General features: G+C 40.7%; 1 pseudogene; it reads right to left on the bottom strand.

Annotated features, from left to right (window-relative positions):
* Positions 1-6339: 6339 nt before the first annotated feature.
* LOC136136003 (ADP-ribose pyrophosphatase, mitochondrial pseudogene) lies at positions 6340-7357 on the bottom strand (annotated as a pseudogene).
* Positions 7358-7579: the final 222 nt, after the last annotated feature.

The following is a 7579-nucleotide window of genomic DNA, read 5'->3' as shown; positions in this document are numbered from 1 at the left end:
CAAATGGCAGCAACTAAGGGCAGTCTCTTATTAAGAGCCAGCAAGAAACTGAGGCCCTTAGTCCAACAACCTGAAATGAATTAAATGCTGCCAATAACTACATGAGTTTGGAATCAGATCCTTCCCCAGTCAAGCCTCAGATAAGACAGCAGCCCCAGTCAACACCTTGACTGTGGCTTTTTGATACCCTAAGGCAGCTAAGCTGAGCTCAGATTCCTGATCCTGACACATAATAAATGTGTCATTTTAAGTATATTTGAGGTAATATTGCTAAATAGAAATAGATAAGTAATACACCAATTTTCTTAAACTATTTTCTTAAAAGAAAATATAGCCGTAACAGGATTCAGATTTCTCCCATATATAAATTCCTATTCCTGTTTTGAAAATTTTGCTTTTTATAAGTATATAATATTTATAAATGTGTAAGTCTATATACTCTTTCCAATAACATACATATAAAAGTTTTGCAAATATCTGTCAATTTAACACTTATAGAATTATAAGCTACAAGGAAACTTGGATAGGTGAAGCAACTTGCCCAAGTTCCTACAGCTAGTCAGTGACAAATCCAAGAACAAAACTTACCACACTGAAATGCGATTTTCACATTCACATAACATATGTGAAAGTCTTGACAATCTTGACAATCTTGACAATCTTCCACTTTTAAAGTGTATACTACCAAAACCTTTCGAGAACTCCCAAAAGGCAAAAATTTTCTCACCTAGAAAGTATACTGCCACATGTGAACTCTAGCATTATGAAACTCATCAAAGCTGAATCAAATGGCTTTTATTGTGTTTGACTCCTTCCTTCACTCTAAATTTTTTAATAAGAAAGGAGAAGATGGTTTTTAGCTTTTATATTTTACTCAGGATCTTATTAAATACACATGCAGCCATAGGAGATGCTGAAAAAGAAAGAAAGCACAGCCTCTGCTCTCAAAAAGCTGCTAGTTTGAAGTGGCACAGATAGATGTCTTGGCTTAATATAAAGCTGTCTTAAAATGTTTCATTTGGCCCTGATAAGAAAGCATAAATGATAATGCATGCAAAGTGCCTGGCACAGAGTAAATGTACCCATTACTGTTATTACCAAACGGAAGGGGCAAGGGAGGTGCCCAGGGGCAGTGTGTACCAAATTTTAAGAAAGTGATGAACCAAACCTCACCACCCAATTACTTCATAATTACCCATAATTTAACTTTCAACAGTTTGTCATCCTATTTGATAAAGACCTTTATGAAAAGAAAAGAAAACGCTCAGCAGCAGTAACTGGAAATGATTCATCAAAGGGAACAATTGCCCAACCCTTGCCAGGTGGAGAAAGTAGCAGAAAGTTGCACCAAAACAAACAAATACTTTTGGCTGACGCTAGAAGGCTGAGTAATATTTATAGGCAAACTGCGGGGTTTAGCAGGCAAAACCTGATAGCTCTTCGATTCTTTTTGGCAGACATATATTGAGCATCTACTGTGGATCAAACCCCGTGCTAGACACTAGGGATGTAAAAATGATTAAGAGACAGTCTTTGGCTCCAAAAAAAGAAATTGTAATAGAGTTCTGTGATCATGGGGTTTCTTTACGGGGTGATGAAAATGTTCTAAAGCTGATCCTGGTGGTGGTTGCACAACCTTGTGAATATAGTTAAAACCATTGAATTGTACATTTTAAATGGGTGAGCTGTATGGTATGTGAATTCTATCTCAATGAAACTGTTAGGAAAAAAGTCACAGTAGATGTTGGTTTCTTGAGTGCTCAGACGGCCTGAATACTTCACACCTCTCTGTGTCCATGCCCTTTGCCATGTGACTTTCCTGTGATGGGTGGGGAAATGAGTCATTTCCTCACCCATCAAATCTGGGTTCACCTTATGCATTGCTATTTCTCATAGAATGCAGGGAAATGACTTTTTGCCAGTGCTGAGCCTGGGACTCAAGAACACTTGCATGTTTCCATTTGACATTTGCTTCACTGCCATTGCCATGAGAACATGCTTAGATAGGAGAAGAGAGACTTGTGGTGCGGAGCAGATTCTCTTTAATCATCCCAAGGTCATCCTAGATTAGCCAAAAGCCAGCCAACTCCCAGACATGAGCCCAGTCATGACCAGAAAAACCACCCAGTCAAGCCCAACCCTAGTGGTCAACCTTCAAACTTACAAACTCGATATTTTTGTTTTAAGCCACTGTGTTTTGAGGTTGTTCGCAGGAATTTTTTTTTTTTTTTGGTAGAAATAGGTAAGTGATACAGTGAGGTAACACAGCATTCAAGTGTTGTCCCATAAACTTGAAGGAAGGTGATAGGATAATGAATGAAATTCAGAGCTTCCTAGTCACCTTCTCCTACAGAGGAGGGGTGGAAGGATTAGAATACATATATTCAATTGTGTGTGTGTGTGCACAAAAACATACATAAAAATATAAAAATGCTGGTCAAAAGTAGTACAAGGTGGTTGGAAATTCCACAGTGACATTTTAAAAATGAGAACTTTACCTTAATTTTTTCAGCATAAAAGTTTAGCCAAACAACATCACAGATAAGACATTCATAATAAAAAAAATGCATAACCTCAATCTATGCATGAGAAAATGTCAGAGTAATCCAAATTGTGGAACATTCTAGTTAAAACAACAACAACAACAAACTGGCCGGTACCTAGAAGTGTTAAGGTCATGAAAGACAAAACAACAACAACAACAAAAAATTGAGCTACTTTACAAGATTGGAGGAAATAAAGGAGACATGACAATTAAATGAAATGTGGAATCCTTGAATTCTAGAACAGAAAAAGGACATTGGTGGAACAATTAGTAAATTTTGAATAAGATCCGTAGATTAGTTAATAGTAAAAAGTAGTAAATCAATGTTAATTTTAGGTTTCAATAATTGTTCTATATAAATAAGTTCTCAACATTTGTAGAAGCTGGGTGAAGGATTATATGGGAACTGTGTACTATTTTTGTAACTTTTTTCTAAGTCTAAAATTATTTCAAGATAAAAATCTTTTTAAATAAGAAAGTTAGGCCAAGGGTAATGTGATCACATTTATATATATATATATATATATATATATATATATATATATATATATATATATATATATTTTTTTTTTTTTTTAAAGAGGGAAGAGTATATAAAAAACTGTTAACAGCAGCAAATAATGTGTTGACACGCCAGGTACTATTCTAGATATTGGTGGTATGGTAATCAACAAGACAGAAAAATCACCAGACTCTCTTGTAAATAGAAATATACAGGATAATTTCAGCTGGTGCTAAATACTATGTAGAAAATAAAACAGGCTAAAAGTAGAAACGGATTGGGTGAGCTACTTTAGATTAGGTAGCCAGGAAAACTCTTTTCTGGAAGTGTTATTTGAATGAGATCTGACTGACCCAAAAAACCAACTTTGTGAAGATATGGAAGGGGCATTCTAGACATGGAAAAGCAAAGCAAAGGCCCTGGGGCAGAAGCAAATATGAAGAATGCCAGGAAGAGAAAGGCTAGACTAGCCAGGGTAGAATGTGACCAGGTCAGACTAGAGCATAGACATCATCCATAGTAGGTAGGCCCGGGTAAAGAGTTTGTGTTTTATGTAAAAAATGAAACCACTGGGAGGTTTTAAGAGGGGTTGGACATGTGACTGACATTCTTAAAAATGTTGTTTCATTTTTTGTGGAAAATGACCAACAGGTAGACAAGAGTGGAAAGAGGGAAACCTGTTGGAGGCAACTTCGACAGTCTAGAGAAGGAGGTTGGTGGCTTGATTAGGGTGGTCACTGAAAGTGGAAAGCAGTGAATGATTCCAGATATATTGTGTTGAAGGTGGAGCTGACTAAATTTTGCAGATGAATTGAATGTGGGAGGTGAGAGAAGGCAAGGAATCTAGGATTCCTTGTTTCCTTGTGCAACTTGGAGGGATTCTGGTGCCAATTACCTTGGAAGAGTGATGGAGGAACAGTATTCTTGGGGAAGAAAATCAAGAATTCTGTTCTGGATACATTAGAGACATTAGACCTTCGTTATTTCAGGGTGTGTGTGTGTGTGTGTGTGTGTATGTGTGTGTTTGTGTGTGTGTGTGTGAGTGTATTTATATTTTTCAGGAACTTACATTTTGGAAAAATAGTGAAGTTTAGGAACATTCAAAATATGTTAGACCAACCAGGTGCCCCAATGATTCAAAATAAAGACAGGGAGCATATCTCACCTGGAAAAGTTACTGTGCTGAGACTAATATATAGGACAGATGGCTCCATCCTTAAAACAAGCAGTTATAGAAGTCACAAAGAAAAGTGATGTATTAAATTTGTTCCTGAGCGTGAACAATGGTGGGCATTCATGGGTGAACCATTTTACAATTGTCGTCACCCGTGTAAATATGACATCTTTCATGAGGAAAATAAATGAAACCGTGCGCATGTCCTTCGGGTTTAGGAAGGGAAACTCTGACCAAATGTGCATGTAGTTAGAGATATCATAGTGATTTCTTTTTCTTTTCTTTTCTTAAAGGAACAGTGCACAGGGCACCTGGGGACTATAGGAGGGTAACTATTGGAGGGACTATGGTATCGCGGCCAAGGGCGTAGACTAAAAACCTGCCACTCCGCCACTCACTGGTGGTATAGCTTGCAAGTTCCGTAACTTCCCTGTGCCTTAGTTATATCATCTGTAAAATAGGGGGACGATATACAGTAGACCCTGTAGTGCCTGCCCCTTCCCTTCCCCAGATTCCCCTTCTCAGCTGCTGGAGTGTTACCAGAAGATGGCATTCACCTATTAGCCCTCTTTGGGCATTGCCATGGCTGAGGAAGATGGTCTCTCCTAAGGTCACACCCCCTTCCACGTGCAGCCCACATCCAATGACTGAGCAAAAAAGTGTATAAAGGCCTGAACCTTCACCCCAATTCAGGGCAGCTGGAAGAGCCTTCCCAGCTCCAGAGCTCCATGTGGGGTTGACTGAAGGCTTCACTGGGCTTCAACCTCAACATCTCACCCTGCCCAATCCTGCTTCCTTCTCCTCCCTTCCCCAAGAGTGGATCCCAACACCTCTCTCTGAGAAACATCTTGCAATTCTCATCACCCTCACAGAGTCTGCTTCCTAGAGAGCCCAGCCTGTGAGGTAAGAGTACCCTCCTCCTCTTAGGGGGATCCTTAGGAATAAATAAGTCAGTATAATAAGGCACTTAAAAGAGCGTGTGCACACATTAAGTGGAATATAAGTGTTAGATATTGTTATGGAAGTGTTTTCTTATGAGAGTATCAATGCCTACAAAACTACAAATAGTTTTCCCCTTTAGCCATAAAAGGTTCATCACAGTGGTTTGAGTTAATTCTCCATAATTGTGTTACATACGAATAAAGTTAACTTGCTTGTTTTAGATGATGAGAGGGAAGAAATGTATTTCTGGCCTATTTGTTGCTACTGAGATCCCCTCATTCTTGATTGTCAGGGGGCATCTCTGTTTTCAAATTGACTATAAACACTTTCTCATTTATACACTGGGGTTTTTTTTAATGGAGAAAAGGTAGATGTGAATTATATTTTTATTAGGCTGTGATTACATATATCTCCTTGATAGAGACTTCTTCATGCCAGGAATTGGCATTTGCAGGGTCTTCTGAGATGAGGGTCTCATCCTCTGAGATGAGAGGGAACAAATGTCTTGAGCTTAGCCCATTCTGTTCAGACAGAACAGTTGTGATAACCAGGGGGAGGGATGGATATTAAGCTCATTTTGTCACTGCATTTTTTTTTCCTGGTTCATAAGTACTTGATCCTTATGGACTAAAATAGAGATGGAACTTTTCCCATAAAACTGAAGGTTCTAAAACAAGAATAACCAAAGAGCTTCTGTACTTGAAAGCAGTGAATACAAGATCACATATAGCTAAATTTGAAAAACAAATGTTAACCCAAAAATCAGATTATACATTAGATTAAACCACAGTCTAACACATCAGGAGAAAGAAAGAACTGACAAATGCAAGCTGTATGAAAAGTAGAGGCTATGGTGGGTAAGAATTTATCTTTGCTTTACCCATAATTCTTCAAAGAGCATTAGTTGTATAATTTGGTTAAAGCCATGTATACAACGTATAGAAGAGGCCACTATATTCTTCTTCCAATTAGAAAACCAGAAAGTTTGTGATTCCATTTCCCCATATGAGTCTAATATTATTCCCTGATACAAAGCCTCCAGCCTGTGAACAGTTTGGGAAATAATCACCAAAAGAAGTAATCCTCCCATCCTGTTCAATGGGAGTCCTGAGTTGTTTGCTTCTTATCTACCTGTGTTCATCTGAAGGGCTTTGGCTTGCATGAGACTCCACGCCATTACCCATGGCAGTCGGGGTACACGTCTTCGCTCCAGTGGGCACCTCGTTTCTCAGCCACAAGTTGAATAAATTGGGAGTGGCTGGCATACAGCTTGAGTTTATCATTATTGTCCACCCATCCCACTTTCTTGGCATCGTCGCCAGCTTCCAGAAGAAGATGATCCATTTCCTCCCCTGTTTCATCATGGTAGTTCACAGCCTCTGTCCCCATCCACGTGTTATCGTGTTCCAAGGATCATCCACATAGCCTTTATAGACCACAAAGTGTTCCTGGCTGAATAGTTTGTGCAATTGTTTCTCCAACTCCTGTGTTTCTGCTCTGGATTTCTGTAAGGAGTTCATGGCTCCCTCACCAAATTCTCTCTTCACTGTGGTACTAATCTTCTCTCCCGGATCCACCATCCCCCCTGGGATGGCCCATGCCCCACAGTCCTTCCTTTTGATGGCTACAAATTGCAGGATGTTTCTCCCAGAAACAGGGTGGGTAACTGTATTTCCCTTGCTATCCTCTTTCCACCTGGTTAAGATGGGATCTGCAGCACGACTGGGGCCCCAACGCCCCAAAAGCCCTCAGCCAACCAGCCCTGGCCGAACTGCAGGATTTCTAGGTCTACCATTTTCAACCTCATACCAACCGTTTCTGGCTCCTTCTCTCAACATGCCCATCCTTTTCATTAAATTTAAGAGAGAAGTTTCTTTCACCCAGAAGAGGGTCTGCCCACCTGGGTCCGGCCAAGACTGAGCCAGAAGTGTACTCGACAGCCTTGTATTCTGGCCACTCAACCAGCCAGCTCACTTTCTCGTTGGGGGCCTGGCTTCGCCCCACTTTAGAGCCAGGGTAAGGCGATGTCCTGGCCTTCTTGTGGGGCGTCTCAGCAGGGCCGTTTGAAACGGACATGATGAAGTTTGGAGGAAACTTGTGAGGAAAATGGGCTCTAGCCGGCTGAGATGTTAGGGCAGCTTTTGGGCCTGACTGCCACAGAGGCCAAGGCCACAGAGAGAGACACGGTCGCTAAAGCCTTTGCCAGGCCATTTTTGGCTGAATGCCAGCCATTCACCACCCAGTAGGTTGTAAGGATTTCCGTTGCTCTCAGGCGGGGCGCTTCCAGTCGCAAGGGCAGGGCTCCCGACCTTGCCAGTAGGGGGCCAACGGCACAGCTGAGCAACAGAGGATGAGCGCCTCACCACAAACCCCGCCCAGCGCCCCCTTGGGGCCATTGCTGCGTTTGTACTTCACT

Source organism: Phocoena phocoena, chromosome 16, assembly GCF_963924675.1.
Source record: "Phocoena phocoena chromosome 16, mPhoPho1.1, whole genome shotgun sequence".
In the NCBI taxonomy this organism is placed as follows: Eukaryota; Metazoa; Chordata; class Mammalia; order Artiodactyla; family Phocoenidae; genus Phocoena; species Phocoena phocoena.
This window is presented reverse-complemented; position numbering and strand designations above follow the sequence as displayed.